The sequence below is a fragment of the Panthera leo genome, chromosome B4 (assembly GCF_018350215.1).
Source record: "Panthera leo isolate Ple1 chromosome B4, P.leo_Ple1_pat1.1, whole genome shotgun sequence".
In the NCBI taxonomy this organism is placed as follows: Eukaryota; Metazoa; Chordata; class Mammalia; order Carnivora; family Felidae; genus Panthera; species Panthera leo.
The window spans coordinates 45,448,431-45,467,722 of record NC_056685.1 but is presented as its reverse complement, the minus strand read 5'-3'; the positions used below and the strand labels follow the sequence as shown (position 1 = coordinate 45,467,722).

The 19,292-nt window shown below is 44.1% G+C and overlaps 1 long non-coding RNA gene across 1 annotated transcript in view; it reads left to right on the top strand.

The window, feature by feature from the left end:
* Positions 1 to 224: 224 nt before the first annotated feature.
* LOC122225574 overlaps positions 225 to 19,292 on the top strand; it is a 40,249-nt gene continuing 21,181 nt past the window's right edge. Inside the window, exons 1-2 of the long non-coding RNA XR_006205240.1 lie at positions 225 to 311; positions 4,111 to 4,175. This is a non-coding gene — a long non-coding RNA (uncharacterized LOC122225574). The remainder of the gene's footprint in view (positions 312 to 4,110; positions 4,176 to 19,292) is intronic.

The following is a 19,292-nucleotide window of genomic DNA, read 5'->3' as shown; positions in this document are numbered from 1 at the left end:
ATTTCCAGCCCCTGGATGCTGTGAAAACAAAAAGCCCATTCAATGCAAATATGTTGAGTGAGAAGGTTATCAGTTAGTTAAGGTTCTGTCCTCCACCATCTATCTCCCTTCTGCCTTAGGGGAGTGTTTTGGTGTATGGGGGTGATCGTGAGAAGATGGGGTGATTTTCTGATGACAGTTCACACCAGTAGGGTATACCTGTGCATTTTATTTAGAGCGGTGTTGACAGGTTTGCTCAAATCATTTTGGAGAGAAGTGAAAGCTATGGGTCAATGCCTGGAACGAGCCACGTGATCCCATCATTGGAAAAGGTAAAACTCATCGTTGCGCGTTTTATTTTGGCCCTAATAAGCATTAAGACGCGGCCACAGCTGCCTTTTTCTTGTTGCTCACAGGCACTTATGTTGGCCTTTGCCCCGAATTCTCTGTAGTGTGTGCACACGCTGGATACTGCAGTGGTTGGAGGGTTATGTGATCTTCAGGAGGACAGATGAGCGGGTACAGGAAAAGGGGTCCTCTAGAGAAAGCCTTTTATTGATCAAGATGTGAGTTGGAGGACGTGACTTTTTACAATAAGGCAGAAAACAAGCTAAAACATCTCAGGTAGATTAGGTAGGAGGATCCGGAAGGGATTCTTTTGGCCACTCATGTTTTCTGAAACTATGATACAAATCTGGTATATCTTCTGGACCAGTGGAAGAAAGTTCTAGAGAAGCTGGTTTCATTTCAATATAAGGAGGTTTGTTTGCTTTTTTTTTTCTTCAAGTAATTGAAAGCATATCAGGGCATGAGGCTGCCTCATTGCCTCAACTCCAACTTTAAATAGACCAAGCTGGGAGGCTCCCTGTCGATGATGTCATGAGTGGTTTCAATTTGCCCTTGGGAGCAGGTTTTACCAGGAAGTCTAGTCCAAGGGTGGAGGGCTGATTCTCTGAACTGTAGGGGCTCTCTTCCTTGTTCTCAAGGCACTGCCTCCTCTCCCTACCATCCCACAGGCACCAGGGTGGGAAGGTGAAGAACATGAATGTCACAGTCTCCCCACCATGATACTGTAGAGACATTGCATAGGCAGATGAGCCAACCTACAACTTTTCTTGAGTTGGAGGACAAGACTCTAGATTCAGCGAAATGTTATTGGGTGCTCATCCCTGGAGACCCGTGGGCAAATTGTCTACATTCTTTAAGCAACTTGAGATAGCTAAGAAGGAAGGAATAAGTCACACTGAAGATCATGTTTATACAACACCCCAAACTGACATTCAGAGTTTGGCTCTATTTCTTTCTGATAGGTACAAGAGTTTAGAGCCAGGCAAATAAATCTGACGGCTCATCTGTCACATCTGATCTGGTTGTTGAAAGGACTGACCTTCATGACCTGTCTCATCAGGAGCTCAGCAGCTGGCCGCTGATGGTCACACATGCAGTCCTGGCCCGAGTCCACAATGGAAGGTTGGAGTATTTTGCTTGAGGACTGCTCAGGATGGAGCCCTTTGGAAGGACACCAGCCAGATGTTCAGGCCCATTCAGCTGGTGGGACAGCAGCTGCTTTGTTATTCTGTGAGACGAAGCAGCATTCCCGACCCACGGAGCTCAGTGGGCAGGACACCGTCATTCAGATGCAGAGTCCAGGCGGAGTCACAGGCAGAATGGCAGCACCTGCAGGGTCGGGGAGCTCTAGTGAAGCTAACTACTTCAGCAGTTCTAGCAAAAGTTTAAAAAAGTCCCTCCTCTTCCCACCCTGCTCTTCATTAATTGGAACTACCCAAACTTCCAACTTGCGTTATATAAATCTATACCCAAAAAGAGATGGAAAGAAGGAGGTGGCATGGAAGGATGCCTGGCATTTACTTTTCTTTGTGGCCCTTCACCTTCTGCAATACCACTTCCCATCGAGGCCAGAACCATGCGAGACACTCCCGCAGGCAACACAGGAGCAGCTGGGGAGATTCAAAAGTACTATTTCACAGAGCCTCATGGATTGATGAACACACAACCTATCCTGGGTCTGATTAGCAGAAACGGACAAGGATAATAAAAGCTAACTTTCATTTAGTATGATTTTCAAGGCACTTTTGGGTGATGACTCACAGGTACTTTCTACTCAACGATATCCCCATTTATAAGCAAAGAGACTGATTTAGTGGTTGAGGGACTTATAGAAGGTGACAGGCCTAGTGACGGTGAAGCCAGAACTGCTGGGGTTCTTCCTCCAAATCCCTGTTCTGTCTCTTTCCATGCAGCCTGTCCACTGCCCACCAGTTTCTGGACACTCAAGGGGGTTGGTCAGGGAGTAGCTGCAACCAGGACATCCAATGGCAGGAATATAAGGGGATCCAGCACCAAGAGCTAGTGAGGGGCCCTGCAAGGCTTCCGGCATTGGGGCTACAGTGTGCACACAGTACTCATCTCATAGCTGCTCCCAAGAGCAGGGCTTTGTCTCTCTTGTTTATCTGTAGATCCCCAGAACCTTGAACTGAGGTAACCAACAAATACTTGCTGTATTAATTTGTTGCACTATTAATCTCTCCTACAAGGTTAGAAGGGAAAGGTACCTTGTTGTGGTCAGTGTTGTATCCCTATATGAACTATGAAGGGGAATATTTTAGTGAATGTTTTGATGGCTTTTAAGAGGCAAATAAGCTTCTAGTCCTGGCTCTCTGCATTAATAGCCTTGGGACCTTGGGCTAGTTACTTATGCCCCTCCAAGCCTTAGTTTCATTCTGTATCAAATGGGGAACACAGGAGTGTCACAAGGATTAAAGGAGATAACGTGTGATGGCTGTTCAGTGTTGAAACATTTAACGCGTTTGGGTTTCATAATGAACTTGAATCATGGATTGCAAGGCTGGTCACTGCATGGAAAAAGATGAAACCACCACCTCCACTCTATATTATCATTCCATATTTGAGGAGTCAGGGCATTCTTGAAATTTATCCCTCAGGGTAGTCAAGGTTCTACTGTATAGGACATGCTCTCAAAAATAGTCTTTTCACCCCATGGCCACTTCCCACTGCGTGAATGTATTTATTGGTGGATGTATGAATTCCACAGGCACTCTCTCATCAAAATAATTAATATTTCATGGTCTCCCTTAAAATACTTTTTTTCAATGTTTATTTATTTTTGAGAGACAGAGAGAGACAGAGCATGAGTGGGAGAGGGATAGAGAGAGAGACACACACACACAGAATCTGAAGCAGGCTCCAAGCTCTAAGCTGTCAGCACAGAGCCCAACGCCGGGCTTGAACCCACAAACTGTGAGATCATGACCTGAGCCGAAGTCAGATGCTTAACTGACTGAGCCACCCGAGGCACCACTCATGGTCTCCCTCTTAAGTAGACTGTCCTGTTGACAAACCAGAGAAAAATAAAATGCTATTTATAAATAAAGGGATATTTATTTATTTTGCACAATGTATTTAAGTTAGACTCTGAAATTCCATTGGTAGTTTCATACCCAACTCAAATAACACAGATTTTCTTTTCCATTATTCCTGAATCCCAGTTCACTCAACCTATCCCAACTCTTAATGCTGTTTGGACTCAGTTGGCTTTTAGTCTTATTTTTGAATTATAATTACTTGCATTTGCTGTGTGTATCTTTATAATTACCAAATAATCTCATTGACATTACCTTGTTTAATCCTCAAAACAACACATGGTGAGGCTGTATTATCCCCAGTTTATAGTTGTAGAAAGGGATGTCTGTGGAGGTATAGAGAGCTTGCCCAAAGTCACAGCCAAGAAGTAGCCACTCCACTGAACTGGGAGGGGGGAAGATTCTGACTCCTGAATTCAGTGCTTTCCCATTATACTCCAGCTGTTCCCTCTCCACTGTCATCAAAGTCCCCCTCATTGGCTCTTACAGAAAGGTATCTATACAGCCAAGTTATTATCTATTTCTCTTTATCTCTGGAGCCTTCTGGTTGTCACTTGCAGTTTTCCCTAGCTATTTCAGCCATTTGTCCCAAGTCCCAATCCAGCTGACTTCTCTTATTACATCCTGAAAAGAAATGTAAAGGAAAAAGCTGTGTTTGGGTCCACTTCCCCTGTAACTTCCCCATCTTTTTGCCAAGGCTTCTTAACCATAATCGTGGTTGTTCTTTCAGAACTTGGAAGGTCCTCTTCCATTCCCTGCATCTCCCCTGGCACAGCTGACAGACCATCCATGCGGGTAGAGTGATTTTCGCCTCAATTGTAATAAAGATTTTAATTATTCATCAGTACAGTAGCTGTTAGCAAATGCCCAATTATTATTCATCCATAGCTAAGTAACCTCCTGCTTTTTTTTTGGAGCTGTGACAAACACAGCCCTTCCAGAACTGGCAGAGGGCTTCAGATCAAAGAGCGCTTTGTGTCTCGCTTAAACCAGGAAAGGCAAGGCAAGGCAAGGCAGCGCTCTCTGCATGTGCCTGGGCCTCCTGCCTACCTGTCCCCCAGCCTGAAGAGGGGAAACTGAGCCCTGCAGCCGTCAGGCTGGCAGCTGCGAGGCATCTTGCCTGGCCCCCCGGTTCACCTGGCAAAGGCTCTCTGGGTGGAACAGCTGCACAGGGACTTTTGCCAAAGGAGCAACTGAATTGCAAATGAGGCTATGGAAAGTGGTTCTGGATTAGATCTACTTTGTGGCTTTTTCCCCTCCTCCCTACATGGCCAGCAGGCCCAGGTCACCAGGAGGGCTGCTGCAATGGAGGGAGTGTCCCAGGTTGCTGCCCTTCACTTCCTCCTTTTCCTTTTTCCTGGCAAACTCCTCCTCCCTCCTGGGCACACCCATCCAGGACCTTGGGCCCACCCAGATGCCCCGGGACGGGGGCTTTCCTGGGCTGGACAGTTTTGCAGGGGTCCATTTTTTTCTACCCTTTTCCCTCAAAATTTACCTGGAGACAGATATTGGCCAGAAAGTCCCTTGCACTCTGCCTTCTCTCCAGGGTGCTGTTCTGCACATTTCAGGGGGTGTTCCTGCCCTGCTTCCCTGTGTCTCACTCCCCCTGCCATCCCCAAACCCACGGGCACTTCTGGTGGCTTTCTCATTATACTGTGGCCCTTTCTGCCCTCTGTGGACTGCAGGGAGCCCTCCTGATGCCTCTGACTCCTGATCGCATCCTGCCTCAAGCATCTTGGGTCCAGTGTCTCCCTCACTCCTTTAATCTTGGGTGTCCAGGCAACCACCCCCATCTCCTATTTTCTCTTGCCCCTTCCTCACCCTGGCCCTCCCTACCTCTCATGCCACTGTGCCCTATGGACCTTCACCTCTCAGTGCTCAGCTTTCTCAGACCAGCCTTCCTCCACCCCTCTCTTCCTTGCAACCCACCTCTCCCCTAAGGAACACTACATGTGTGACTTCCTCCGTTGGAGGTTTTCCATTCTTGCATTTCTGGATCATGTCGTTTCTCGCCTCTTAACCAAAGTAGCCTCCACCTCACTCAGAGTAAGAACTGAAGTCTTTACAATTCCCTATGTAGTTTGCCCACTATTATCCTCCAATGACAACAAATCCTACCACTTGCCTTTTCATCCCTCTTCTCTAATTTCACAGGTCAAACCTGATCCTGCCTCAGGGCCTTTGCACTTGCTGCTCTCTCAGGCCGCAACACTTTCCCACCAGATATTCCATGTCTCACTCCATTCTCCCATATACATTTGATGCACAGTAATGTCCTGGCTCTCTGTTACCTCACTAACATAAGTTTTCTTACAGCACTTATTACCCTAACATATTGTGTGTGTGTGTGTGTGTGTGTGTGTGTGTGTGTGTGTGTGTGTGTTGACTGCCTCTCTCTGCTAGAACATAAGCACTGTGAGAATAGGGATTTTGTTTTGTTCACAAACAGTGGAGTGTTATGGACTAAGTGCTATGGACTGTGTCCTCCCCACCCCCAACAAATTCATATTTTGAAACCCTACCTCCCAAAGGAAGGTTACATTTGGAGATGGGGTCTTTGGGGTGATTAGGGCTAGATGAGTTCATGAGGGTGAGGCCCTCATGATGAGGTTGGTGCCATTATAAGGAAGGACACCAGAAACCTTGCCCTCTCTCTCTGCCATGTAAGGACACAGGGAGAAGGCAGTCATCTGCAAGCCAAGAAGAGGGCTCTCTCCAGAACCCAAATCATGCTGTCAACTTGACCTTGGACTTCCAGCCTCCAGAACTTTGAGAAATAATAAGTTTTTTTTTTTTTTTAATTTAAGCCCCCCAGTCTTTAGTACTTTGTTATGGTAACCTGATATTCACTATTTGCTTAAGTGAATACATCGGTGTCCCATGGAGCAAGGAACAAGGAGCCAGGAGAGGGAAGCTGGGGATTTGTTATTTGTTTGCTCCCAGCCTTGCGTGAAGTCCTTCCTACTTGAGGTGATTGCCTCCGTCTTGTCCTCCTGGGTGCCGTCACCCACTATTTCCCTGTAACTGTCTCATGGACAACTTTGGAATCTGGCTCCCTTCTTCCTCTTCCTCCATCTTAGTTTTTAGTATCCACATAGGTGATCTGTCTCTGAAACAGCTTCCTCAATTCCAAGGCCTCTTTAGCTCCCTTGCACTTACTTCACCCACTCACGGGGACGTGTTATTGCCACACTGACAGCTCCTGCCCAGAACTCTCAGACTCCTGGGTTTCATGCTCACACCAGAACGCTTATCCTTCTTGCTCTCCTTCCTACTACACACGCTCTTGGACTTTGTGGGGACTTTTTGGCCCTTGGCCCCTCTATTTCTGCCCAGGCAGTAGGCTCCTGAATTGTCTCAAAGGGTTGTGCCTGTTGTGCATTGCACAGAATCCACCCCTTGAGGAGGTGGGTGGGAGCTGAAACCCAACCTGTACTTTGTTCCGTAAACACTACACCTGTGCACGGGGGCAGGGCATGCCCTTCTTCCCCAGGAGGAGCATCTCCCCTCCCCTCCCCTCCCCTCCCCTCCCCTCCCCTCCCCTCCCCTCCCCTCCCCTCCCCTCCCCTCCTCCCTCCCCTCCTCCCTCCCCTCCCCCTTCTCCTTCCCTCCCCTTCCCTCCCTCCCCTTCCCCTCCCTTCTTTTCCTTCTCATAACAAACAGATCTCGCCAAGCCATATGCCCACAGAGTTGCATGTACCCAGTAGGGTATTAAAAAAAAGTACTCACAGAGGCACCGTGTTGGGCACGTGGGTGGTACAGCCAGTTGAGCCTCTGACTCTTGATCTCAGCTCAGGTCATGATCTTACAGTTTGCGAGTTCAAGCCCTGCACTGGGCTGTGCGCTGATGGCACAAAGACTGCTCGGGATTCTGTTTCTCCTCTCTGCCCCTCCCCACTTGTGCTCTCTCTCTCTCAAAATAAATAAATAAACTTAAAAAAATTCAACAAAAAAGTCACTGTGTAGACGGCAGCAGCCTGGATATACCTTACAGAGGACGGCTGTCCCAAGCCTCTTGAATTCTTTTTCTACTTCTTGAACACTTACCCAAAGTGCAATAGCAGCCTTCCCCCTGGGGGTGTGCAGAGGGGAAGGGAGACAAAGCACACAGTTAATGTGTCAGTCTCCCTTGCTCCCTTGCTGCCAGGGGCAGTGACTTCGGTTCTACCAACCTAAGGCACCTACAAGAGACTTTTGACTCAACACTGAGTTCTACAGAGAAGGTGGAGCAGGGGCGTCTGTTTTCCCAGGAGCATGTGATGGAGGGGGTTTTGTTCTATAGCTTTTGTGATTGTGGCGAGGCTCAGCCCCTGTGATGGGCCAGTCCCCCAGTGTGTGGGGGGAGTCATTCCTGGACACTGAGCCAGAGTCTGTTTCTTTACATTGCTTGGTGATTTTTTGAGCTATCTATATCCCTCTCTTTTTCAGCCAGCTGGAGTGGATTCTGTTCTAACTAGAATACGGGCCACTGTGAGCACAACTCCTGGCCTCTCTCCCTTCCCCTTCCAGCCCAGGTCCTGTGATCATCTGAACTCCTCGTCTCCCTCCTCCTCACATCCCCTCCTTCCTCTTTACTCCCCCCACCCCCAGCGATATACCTATCCCACTCTCCTCTCCCTCTCCACCTGTGCAGCTGGTGGGGGGAAGACTGTCACCCTTTTTGTCTCAGCCTCAGCTGGGTCTTTGTGGGTGCCCAGCAGTGTTTCCTTTCTCTTACCTCGTCCATCACTCATTCTATTCAATAATGTAAACCTTCCACCATCCCTTGAATACGTGAGCTCTTCCCTCTCAGCAGACAGCCCTCTAACTTCCTGTTCCACTCCCCACTTTACTGCATCTCCCCCCCCCCCCCCAACCTTATGCACATTCCCCACATTTCCTCCAGGGTCAAAGCATAGGGGGATCTGTGCTCCTACTTAAAGACAACCTCACTGGGATCCCTCTGACCCCATCCCCTCCCACCATCCCTGGACCTTGCTTCATTAGTCACCATCCATCACTTGTTCCTACTTCTGCCTTTCTTTCTCTTGTGAAAAAATAACTCAAGAACATTTAGTTTACAGGTTGATTAATTATTTTGTATGCAAATTGTTTCCTCATATGTGAACAAATCGCTTCTTCTTCCTTTTTTTTTAAACTAATCTCTACACCCAATGTGGAGCTCGAACTCACTACCCCGAGATCCAGAGTGGCAGGCTCCACTGACTGAGCCAGCCAGGCACCCCAAGGAATCCCTTCTTAAGGGGAGATAAGGATTTATACATAAGAGTGAGGGCTGAGGAAACGCTGCAGATGGTCCGTCCACGCTAAACCTGGTTTGCACTTTTTTGGGGATAAACTGATTCGCCAGTCTGGGCCTCCTGTCCTTGACTAGGTTTAACAGGGAGACGCAAGACGATGATCGAAGCTGTTGATGGCTTCTTGAGAAAACTTTGAGAGGCTGGCTGAGGAACACGCATTCCGGGCTCTCTCTGTATGATGTCTGCTACTGTTCTGCCATCAGCTCCTCCGTCCCCGTTATGACTTCTCACTCCCTACTGGATCTTTCCCCTGAACCTCTCATCGCACTCAAATAATTTCCATCTTGAAAAAAAATTATGCTCCCTTGACCTTCCCCTACTTGCATATTCAAACTTCTCTGAAAGCTCACATCTCCTCTTCGTCTCCGTGTCCTCCCCTTCTTTGGCTCCTTGGTACATGTGGCTGTGTCTTCTGAACCCTACCACTCTAGCAGAACTTCCATGCTAAGGTCACCCATGACCTATGTACCAAATGCAGGGAACATGTTTCAGTTGTGCTCTTCCTGGATTTTCTTACTGACTTGGACCACAATCTCCCGGACACCTTTGGGTCCTCGTTCTTTATGGACATCCATGGTCATGTAGAGTTCAGGGGTACACCTCCCCTCCACATGACAGCCTCAGATGTTGGCACTCCCCAGGATTTTTCTTGGCCAGTTCTCTCCCCTCTGGACTCTAAGTATCATCGCTGTCATTTTTACAGCTAATGACTATGTGCCTGTGAGTCCCCAACCTGCCAAGTACTGCTAGAAAATTATACAGAAGGAAATTACAGTCGGGGGAAGGGAGAGGATTTGTTTTATCCTAAGACAGAAATGCTAACACTTCACTGGACTCCTGCCATTTGTTTTCCACCTTTCACTGGGTAGTTCCTCCAATGTTTAAGGGAGGTGAACAAGTTTGCCAAGGTGACAGTGGAACACCACTTTTCCTGAATCCCTCCTTCTTTTCTGCAGTAGAGACTTCAAAATGAAGACAGGGAAGTGGCTGCCTTTTGGTTCACTCCATCCATCTGTTGTCCCTTGGGTTCCTCTGTAAATATTGACACTAGTTAGGCCCATTATAGGCATGGGGAATACTCTCTGCCCCTGGAGAGCTGCCATTGCTCAGATGGGTGGCTGGGCCTTGGGAATGGCAGCCACCTCTTATGTCCACAGTAAGTCAGGCCACCCAGGGCCATTTGTCTGCTATGGAAACCTAATCAGGGCGCCCTGCTGTGCGGCATCAGATAAAGAGAATCCTTGGGGGGCTGTTGTAGTTTGCAGAATTTGTCTGGGAGCTCCTTGGAGGCAGCCTGAGGGACCTGATGCTTTAAGAATGACATATTCCCCCCATGACACTGCTGCCCCCTCACACTGTTCCCTCCCCAGCACCAATTATGTCTGCCATAGATTGGGGCACTCACCCTTTCTTTTGGCGTTCTCTTGTCCCCCGCCATCTTGTGCACATGGCTTTCTCCTTGAAGGCCAAGGCCATGGAGGTTACACATGATATACGTGACACGTTTGTAGTGTGAAGAGATATAGGAAAGCGAGCTCACACTGTTAAACAGAAAAACATGAACTTTGAGTCAGAAAAATCTGTGTGTGAGTTCTGCCCAGTCGTTCACAAATCGTGTGACCTTGGGGTAATTACTTATCTGAGACTTCCTGGTTAACTATAATACAGGAATAATAAGTCAATCACATGGTGGTTGCAAAAATTAAGTGTGAATGCACAGGTAAAACACTTGGCATTGTTAAATGTCCCCAGATGGTAGCTGTTAGTATATCATTAGTAGATGCTTAATAAAGATTTCTTGCCTCTATTGCTTTCTCCTTTCTCCCTGGAGAATTCACCTAGTCCTGTGATTCATCTATCACAGCTATATAGTGCAAATTCCCCTTCTCTACTCTCTGTTGGCTGCCTCTCACACTTGGCCATTTATTGTTGCTAGTGAATATTGATGCATGTGTTTTTTGTTTATGGTTTGTGTCCTAAACTCTAGTGTAAGGTTCCTGAAGTAGAGACCCTGTATTATAGCTTTTGAATCCCTACTGGCCTGCACAGTGTCCCAATCATAGTAGGTGCTCAGTAAACATTTGGTGACACGGATGGATGACATTTCACCTGAGAATATAATCAGATGCGCGCTGGGGTGAAAATACTTCTTCCCCTTCACTCTATATTCTAGGCCCAGCCCTGCTCTTTACATTCCTTTATATAGCCTTGACCCCACCCAAGCTGGGGCCTGCTGTGGTAGCCGAGGCTGGAACAGATTGCTGTGCAAATACTTGGCAAAGCAACAATCTATTTGTGGATAAGCAGAAATTGGCTGTATTCTCGGTAGAGTTATGAACTGTCACTATTAACACCTATGAGTCACTAACATCATGGTGGGCTGAGCGATTTTTCTGCAGGCTTATAAGGCATATTATACTAAAAATGCCACTGTCCATCTGTCTAATCAGTGTCTGTTCCATTGATGTCACAGATATTTAAATGAGCTTCTTCCTTTATGCCCCAACACACAGGGGCTTTATGTAATCCCCAGACTCCACTTGTGGGTGAGGTTGAGGTATTTAATAATGATGGGTTTTTTGTTGTTGTTGTTTGGTTTTTTCAATTTACGGTTTCCAGGAAACGCTATGGCATGCTGGGAGAAGTTGAGGAGGAAAGTAAACAAGTGAATCATGTGCTTCTACTTCTTCAGACAGACCCCTGGCTTCACATCCTAGAAATGGAAGCAGTGAGGACTGGATGACATTGCAGATGGGTAGTAGAATGGCCCTTCACCCAGTAGAAGGTCAGCTCCAGAAAACTATAGTTCATTGACTGTGTGCCTCCATGTCCACTTTCTGAATTACTCATAAACCTCCCTTGGTGACCAGCTTTGCTTCAGGACATATAGGGAAGGGAATTCTGGGAAACAATGGCTCCAGCTTGGCTAAGTAGATACAGTATGAAGCCACCACAGATACTAAGTTTGGTTAGCATCCTAGAAAAAAAGAAGATCCTAGAGGAGGGAAAGAGAAAATATCAATCATGTCTCTCAGCCATCAAAGTAATTCACCCCTTCATAATTAGCAATCTGTGGGTAATACTTTGAATTGGTGTGAATATCCTGATGCCCAACAAGGTCTACCCAGTGTTATCAGTATTTATTGATAATTCCTGCCTGAAATCAATTTTTGCAAATTACCCGAGTTGACCCATATGTGATCAGTGGGGGCCCCTTAAGGCCATGCTCTGAGACTCTTTAATATGATTCTTGGTCTTTATGTACTTCTTTACTGTGAGCAAAATAAGAGATCCAAGGCTCAACTTGTGTTTTTCTGGCCCCAGACCTGGGAAGAGATGTTTCTCCAAGGAATCCTGGTCTCTTTTAGTGGGGAATGGTATTTAGACACCCAGATCTGGTTGGTGTGGGTGTTATTGCACCTAGGCCTTTTCAATGGAAGTAATAGAAAATATATTTTAAAAAACTCTAAGTTCACCGATATTTACAATTAAAATTTAAATGTTTATTTATTTTGAGAGATAGTGAGGGAGAGGAAGTGCGTCTGCAAGCAGGGAGGGAGGGGCAGAGAGAGAGAGTGAGAGAGAGAATCCCAAGCAGGCTCCGTGCTGTCAATGCAGAGCCTGACTCAGGCCTCAATCTCATGAACCGTGGGATCATGAGATCATGACCTGAGTCTCAGGTCATGAAAGTCCCAGAGCCCAGATCAAGGGTCACTTGATCAGGCACTTAACTGATAGAGCCACCCAGGCACGCCTCTTATTTTAAACTTTTTATTTCTATTCTCTCCTAGTGAGAATCTTGGTTCCTGATAACATTAATATATTTATTTATTTACTTTATCCTATGATATACATAAAATATTTCCAGATATTAAAACTTTTTTAATGTTTTTATTTATTTTTGAGACAGAGAGAGAGCATGAGCAGGGGAGGGGCAGAGAGAGAGGGAGACACAGAATCTGAAGCAGGCTCTAGGCTCTGAGCCGTCAGCACAGAGCCTGACACGGAGCTCAAACTCACGGACTGTGAGACCATGACCTGAGCTGAAGTCGGATGCTTAACCGACTGAGCCACCCAGGCGCCCCGATAGCTCATCTTTTTAAAGTGCTGAATAATATTCCATTGTCTGGATATACCAAAGGTGAATATGCATTCACCTACTGAAGAATATCTTGGTTGCTTCCAAGTCTGGGCAATCGTAAATTAAGCAATGTCAAATTTAATTTCACATTTCAAGTGTTTATAGCAATAAACACCCATGTGCAGGTTTTTATGTGGATACACATTTCAGTTCTTTTGGATAAAAGCCAAGACATGAAATTGCTAGACTTTACGGTAAGGTTATGTTTAGTTATATAAGAAACTTCCAAACTCTCTTCCAAAGTGTCCATACCACTTTGCATTCCCACAGGCAGTGAATGAGAGCTCCTGTTCTCCACCTATTTCCAGGATTTAGTACTGTCAAAGTTTTGGATTTTGACTACTTTAGTAGGTGTATAGTGATATCTCAATGATGTTTTATTATTTTTTTTATTTTTTATTTAAAAAAAAATTTTTTTTTTTAACATTTATTTATTTTTGAGACAGAGAGAGACAGAGCATGAACAGGGGAGGGTCAGAGAGAGGGAGACACAGAATCTGAAACAGGCTCCAGGCTCCAAGCTGTCAGCACAGAGCCCGACGCGGGGCTCGAACTCACAGCCCTCACGGACCGCGAGATCATGACCTGAGCTGAAGTCGGCCGCTCAAGCGACTGAGCCACCCAGGCGCCCCTCAATGATGTTTTAATTGGCAGTTCCTTCATGATATATAATGTTGAACATCTTTTTGTATGCTTATTTGCCATCTGTACATCTTGGTGTGGTATCTGTTCAGGTCTTTTGCCCATTTTATTTTATTTATTTATTTATTTTTTTAATTTTTTTTTTTTTAACGTTTATTTATTTTTGAGACAGAGAGAGACAGAGCATGAACAGGGGAGGAGCAGAGAGAGAGGGAGACACAGAATCTGAAACAGGCTCCAGGCTCTGAGCTGTCAGCACAGAGCCCGACGCGGGGCTCAAACTCACGGACCACAAGATCATGACCTGAGCCGAAGTCGGCCGCTTAACCGACTGAGCCGCCCAGGCGCCCCTCTTTTGCCCATTTTAAAATTGAGCTGTTTGCTTATTGTTGAATTTAAAAAATTCTTTGTATATTTTGGATAACAGCCTTTTATTAAGTGTGTGTTTGTGTGTGTGTGTTTTGCAGATATCTTCTCCCAGTCTGTGACTTGTCTTCTTATTACCCTTTGACATTACCCTTTGCAGAGCAGAATATTTTTAATTTTGATAAAGCCCAGTTCTCTCTGAGACTTGATAAAGCCCAATTCTTTTTTTTGTGGAAAATGCCTTTAGCGATGTATTCAAAAAATCATCAACATGCCCAAGGTCATCTAGGTTTTCTCCCATGTTACCTTCTAAGAGTTTTGTAGTTGTGCATTTTACATTTAGACCTATTATCTATTTTGAGTTAATTTATTAAAGGTGGAAGTTCAGTGTCTGGATTCTTTTTTTTTTTTTTTTTTTTTTTGCGTGTGGATGTCCAGTAGTTCCAGCATCATTTGTTGAAGAGACTATCTGTGTTCCATTGTGTTGCCTTTGTAAAGATCAGTTGCCTATATTATGTGAGTCTATTTTGGAGCTCTTTATCTGTTCCATTGATCTACTTATCTATTCTCTTGCCAATAGCACACTGTCTAGATTACCATAGCTTTATAGTAATTTTTAAAATCCAATAGTGTGAGTTCTCTGATGTTGTCTTTTTTCCAATATTGTGTTGACTATTTTGGGTCTTTTGTCTCTTTATATAAACTTTAGAATTAATTTGTCTATATAGGTAAAACAGCTTGCTGAGATTTTAATTGGGATTGCACGGAATCTTTGGAAAAATGTCTAGTCAGATCCTCTGCCCATTTTTAATCAGATGTTTTTTGGTGTTGAGTTGTTTAAGTTCTTTATATATTTTGGATATTAACCCCTTATCAGTTGTATCATTTGTAAATATCTCCTCCCATTCAGAAGGTTGCCTTTTAGCTTTGTTAATGATTTCCTTCACTGTGCAAAAGCTTTTTATTTTGATGTAATTCTAATAGTTTATTTTTGCTTTTGTTTCCCTTGCCTTAGGAGATGGATCTAGAAAAAATGTTACTGTGGCTGATGTCAGGGAAATTACCACTTGTGTTCTCATCTAGTATTTTTATGGTTTCAGGTCTCATATTCAGATCTTTAATCCATTTTGAGTTTATTTTTGTGTATGGTATTAGAGAGTGGACCAGTTTAATTATTTGCATGTAGCTGTTCAGTTTTCCTAGCATCATTTATTGAAGAGACTGTCTTTTCCCCATTGTATATTTCTGCCTCCTTTGTCAATGATTAATTAACCCTATAATCATGCATTTATGTCTGGGCTGTCTGTTCTATTCCATTGATCTATGTGTCTATTTTTGTGCCAGTACCGTGCTGTTTTGATTACGATAGCTTTGCAGTATATCTTGAAATCTGGAATTGTGATACCTCCAGGCTTGTTTTTCTTTCCCAGGGTTGCTTTGGCTATTTGGAGTCTTTTGTGATTCCATACAAATTTGTTTATTATTTGTTCTAGTTTTATGAAAAATGCTTTTGGTATTTTGATAAGGATTGCATTGAATTTGTAGACTGCTTTAGGTAAAAACATATATTATATTATTGGAAAGTGCCAAACTTCCCTCCATATAGGTTGCACTATTATTCACTCCTACAGCAGTATATAAGAGGGCCTGTTTTCCCCTGACTTCATCAACACCTTGAGTGTGTTCTCAAGAATCTGAATTTTTGCCATCTTGATAGGTGAGAAATGGTATTCAGGGTGAGTTTAGTTTGAATTTCTCTCATTATAGTGAAGTTGAGAATATTTCCATGTGCTAAGGCAGGGCCTTATTTCTTGACTAGATGATTACAGGGGCCTTCTGACTTGTTTTCTTTGGTCTTTTAATTTTCTACAATCCCACCAGGGAATTCCTTTTAACAAAAGCAATCTGATCATGAAGTACTTTTGGTAAAAAAATCATTCAATCATGTACCTAGTTTATAGGAAAAAAAATAAGCTTTCAGCATGGTATACAAAATTCTTAATGGTTAGTTTCCTGTATGTCTTGATTCTAATCTCCTATTCTTATGTATTCCTTCTTCCTTTACTCCAAATATTTCCTTTTTCTTTTTCTTCTATGCTCCTTCATGTCTCTAAGCCTTTATGTTTTCTATTCCTTTTTCTTAGAATCCCCTTCTCATTCTTCACTAGAAAACTCCTACTCATCCTTCAAAGCCCAGTTCAAACTATTATCTCCTTGATAAAGTCCTTCTTAACTTCCTCAGTAGAGCTACCCAGCCCTCTAGTTTCCTCTAGAATTTGTGGCACTGAACCCTATAATGAATGTTATTATATGGTGCTAAATGATGATGGTGCTAAAATTGTTTATTTTTGAGTCTATCTCTACTACTCTTTGAACACAGGGAATCATTTTATGCATCTGCCCCATTTCAAGCACTGGGCCAGTTACATAGTGAGTGCTTAATGAGTAAATAAATCATGAGTAGTAAGTAATTCATCACTCCTGGTTTCTGCCTATATAGAATTTGGTATTTTCTTTCTTTCCTCTGGACTCTCCTTTTTATAGGATGCCAATGTATAGGTTTAACAGTTCTATAAGTATGACCAGGCTTATGAGCATTTCACAGCTTACCGCCCTATCTCCTAAACTAATTTCCTTCAGCAGATGATGAGTCATCCAATTATTGGATCTTAGAGCTGGGAGAAATGTAGAGGAATCATTTGATCCCACTTTCTCCTCAACGTAGGACTTGAGCTTCTGCTCCATGAAAAGAGGGAGAAAAGACTGTGTGATTTAAGATCTCAATATCAGCAGAGTTCATAGCTCTCCTTTCGAATATGTGTCCAGTAGTGCTTGAAATAAGTCACCATGATTTTGGATTGTGACATGGATTGGGTGACATGGGGTGATATGGATTGAATTTTAAGGTAGCAAAGTAGATATTTCTTTCCAGGTCAGACAAAGTGCAAACGTCTTGTCATTAACATTATCCTAACCACCTGCAGATTTTTTTTTTTTTTTGATGAAGATATGGTTTGGATATAACTAAAATGTCTGGAGAACACAGCTGAGGGCATTTAACCTGCCTATTCCTTCTCATTTTCTGATTTTCTGCTCTCTTGCATTATTATGATTTTAATAGTCATCATTACTATTAAGTACTAAGCTGTTATGTTATCCACACTAATGTGATTCAAATGAAAATTGGCATTTGACTCTCAATCTCCAAAGCCCATCAAGATAGGGGGTTCCTCCCTGTTATCTAAGGAAGATTTATTGAGCCATTTAAATAAATAGTACTCCTCCTTATCCCCTCTGAGTCAATTTGTATGCATTCTTTTCCCGTTTCTGCTCCCTCCAATACAAAGAGAGAAACTGTTACTCAAGCCCCATAAGGGAGATGTCTTAGCAGTTTGGAGTGGGGCTGATGTGTGCCACATATTGGGGGGCATCTTTAATCTTTAACCACATTAGTAGTGCTTACTCTGAAGACTAGTACAACCTGGAAAACCTGCCCAGGGAGATGGGAATTGAGATTTGCATTCAGTTTAGGATATAATTTATTCAAACAGGTACTGTGCCAGGCGTCCTGCTCTGGTCCTTGAGATAGGGCACGGTCCTTGCCTTCATGGAACTAATTTTCTAGTAGGGGAGCAGAATAATAAAACAAATGAATAGATAAAAAAAATAAAAACAATTAAAAATATCATGAAGGAAGCAAGTAAGAGGATAAATTAAGGATAACTGGGGTGGGTCGACTGGGTGGCTCAGTCAGTTAAGTGTCCAACTCGGCTTAGATCATGATTTCATGGTTTGTGGGTTCGAGCTCTGCGTTGGGCTCTGTGCTGACAGCTCAGAGCCTGGAACCTGCTGCAGAATCTGTGTGTGTGTGTGTCTCTCTCTCTGTCCCTCCCCTGCTAGTGTTCTCTCTCTCTCTCTCATAAATAAACATAAAAAAATTTTTTTTAATAAGAAAAAAAGATAATAGGGGTGACCAACTTTTGATAGGTTGGTTGGTGAAGGCCTCCCTGGGAGGTGATATTTATGTGGAGACAGAAAGGACAGGAAGGAGCCAGCCAGATGAAGAGCAGGACAAAAATATTCCATGGATATGCGAGAGCATATCTAAAGGCCTGAAGCAGCAAAGACCTTGGCTTTTTGAAAGGAATTGAAGGAGAGGAAAATGGTGAGGCTGGAGCTTAATGAACAAGGAAGAGAATGGAACAAAGTAGGATGAGGTGGGAGAGGCAGGCAGGGTCAGATCATGCAGGGTCTTGGGGGTTACCGTTGGACTTTGTGTTACTTACTGAAGATCATGGGAAGACCCTGCAGAGTTTTAAGTGACCTGGTTGACATTTTAGGAAGGTTACTTTCAGTGCCCTGCGAAGAATAAATAAATACACATATTTAAAAATCAAATAATACAAAATCAAATAATACTGAAAAAATGTACAGCTGTCCCCTCCTATTCCACAGTTTTGCTCCACAGAGGCAACCATCTCTGACTTTTTTGCCCCCTTTTTTTTTTTTTTTTTTGGGTATTTGTCTCTAAATTTCTAGACCATATGGGTACATTGCTATATTCCTTAAATGCCTATTGATCCTTGCTTGTTTATTGACATTCAAGAGGTAGACCCTTATGCACAGGTTTAAAGCTTCGTCTACACAGCCAGCCTTGCTCTTGATGATGAGAAGGCCTCTCAGGATAGGGAACAGTGAACCAGTCAAGTATCAGTGTCCAAAGGTTGTTTTTCCAGGGAAGAGCATTCTGATCTTTTCCCTGAGAACTTGCATTTGACTCCTGTTGTTCTGGGAGTGTGGCAGGGGAAGGGGGCCGGGTCAGCTTCTGACTGTAGAACATACAGACTTTCTATGATTAATTACCTATTTTCCGCTCTGAATCTCACTCTCACCATCCTTTGTGGCTGGTATCTAGAGGTAGAATGTTAAGCTTCAGTGTCTTAAAGACTAGGCCTCTAGTCTCTTGGCTGGTTTAGGGGAGAGCTCTGGTCACTTTTACCCTGAGAGTGGAGGGGTGAGGACAAATAAAGAAATCTGGTTTTGAACTGGTTATGAGATGTTCATAAATAGAGCTGTGACAGATGTAGGCAGGTATAAGGTTTGGAGCCCTGAGCCGAAGTCTTGTTTGGAGAAATAAGCCTGGGGATGCCTTGGTTAAGCATCTGACTCTTGATTTCAGGTTAGGTCATGATCTCATGCTTCGTGAGTTCGAGCCCTGCTCCGGGCTCCCTGCTGACAGTGTAGAGCCTGCTTGGGATTCTCTTTCTCTTCTTCTTTCTCTCTCTCTGCCTATCCCCCACTTGCTCTCTCTCTCTCTCTCTCAAAATAAATAAATAAACTTTAAAAAATGAAATAAAATGAGTGGAGAGATAAGCCTGGAATCATCATCCCTGGAAGGTATTGAAGGCCATGGAAATAGTGCCATTTTGGGGGACAATGTGGAAAGAGGTGAGATGAAGCCAC